Source organism: Amphimedon queenslandica, unplaced genomic scaffold (genome assembly GCF_000090795.2).
Source record: "Amphimedon queenslandica unplaced genomic scaffold, v1.1 AMPQUscaffold_11919, whole genome shotgun sequence".
NCBI classification, from domain to species: domain Eukaryota; kingdom Metazoa; phylum Porifera; class Demospongiae; order Haplosclerida; family Niphatidae; genus Amphimedon; species Amphimedon queenslandica.
In genome coordinates, this window is record NW_003547842.1 from 5,990 (window position 1) to 7,338 (window position 1,349).

A 1,349-nucleotide genomic window follows, 5' to 3' on the forward strand; every position below is an offset into this window, starting at 1 on the left:
TATCATATAGTGGGAAATTTTCGTGGCCCAAAATTTTCGTGAATTTCGCATTTTTTAAAAAATTTATGAAAATTAAATCTGTGACCAAAAAGTACAAAACCACAAAAATTAAAGCCACGAAATCGATTTTTAGACAGATTCACAAAAATTTTGAGCCACAAAATTTTCTGCTATACGATAATAATTATTATTATTCTTACTTCATTCGTTGTATCATACACCACAATGGCTGCTACTGCATTTCTGTAATACATTGGTAATAGCGACCGATACTAATTAGAAGAGATAAAAAAGAATAAAAATAATAAATAAAATATATTTATTGTGTGACTTACTCTCTCCTGTCCAGCTGTATCCCATACTTGAAACTTGATTGTGCTGTTGTCAACCGTTAGACTTTTTGACATAAAAGAAGCTCTGGAATACAAATACATGTAACGTCTCATAAATACAAGTACAGTACATGTAACATCTGATAAAATACATTAAACACTCAAGAAATAACAAACTACATAAACAGATTATACTACAGGACATGAGAGAGGAGGAGGAGGAGGAGGGAGGAGAGGTGGTGGTGGTCGTACCATGTTCTTGGTTAGGTATTTCTGTGATATGCTATCAGCAATGTTCCACTGGTCATCAATAGTAGTGTCAGTGGATTGGATAGAAGAGACATCAGTAGGACACCTGGACACAAGAGAGGAGAGGAAAAAAGTAAGTGAAGCTTGTAAACAAGAGTCAACTCAAAATTCCTGATTTACATTTTTTCATGACATGTACAATGTATATGACAGGCTTTTAAGAAACTTTAAAATTTCTTTAAAAATCCAATTTACCATGTACTATAGTACAGGGCTTTGATCTGATTTTTGAGTAACTTTTAAAATTCGTAAAAATGAGAATCAGTTCAAACTTTCAAGGCAACATAAGTACACATACATGTACATGTATATGCACACACATGGATCAGGAAATGCTGTTAAGCATGTACTGCACTTACTGTATTTTAGGAAACAGCAGTAATGAAGTATCAGTGTATTTCCTGGCAGTCAATGATGAAGTGGGTGGAGTCAAAGGAGGAGGAGGAGGAGAAGCATCCAAAAAACTTTGTATACGTCTCTATAAAAACAACAAAACAATAACAACAGTGTTACATGTACATGTATTAATAATAATAAATAATAATAAATTATTTACATGTACATGCACATAGCATGTTCTTACTTTTGCTTCATCCACAAAAGCATCACATTCGCTGTCGTCATAGCAACTAGAAGCCACGCCCCAAACCCATCACTGAAGCTACCAAAACTCATCGTTCTATCAGCTCCTGTTGCCATGGAAACAGT

At 34.2% G+C, this 1,349-nt stretch overlaps 1 long non-coding RNA gene across 1 annotated transcript; it reads right to left on the reverse strand.

Moving 5' to 3' along the window:
- Positions 1 to 199: 199 nt before the first annotated feature.
- On the reverse strand, positions 200 to 1,343 carry LOC105315049 (uncharacterized). The gene is made up of 5 exons (XR_002188321.1): positions 1,225 to 1,343; positions 1,001 to 1,119; positions 585 to 687; positions 336 to 417; positions 200 to 272 (listed from the first exon to the last, which is right to left on the reverse strand). It is a non-coding gene; the product is annotated as an uncharacterized LOC105315049 (long non-coding RNA).
- Positions 1,344 to 1,349: the final 6 nt, after the last annotated feature.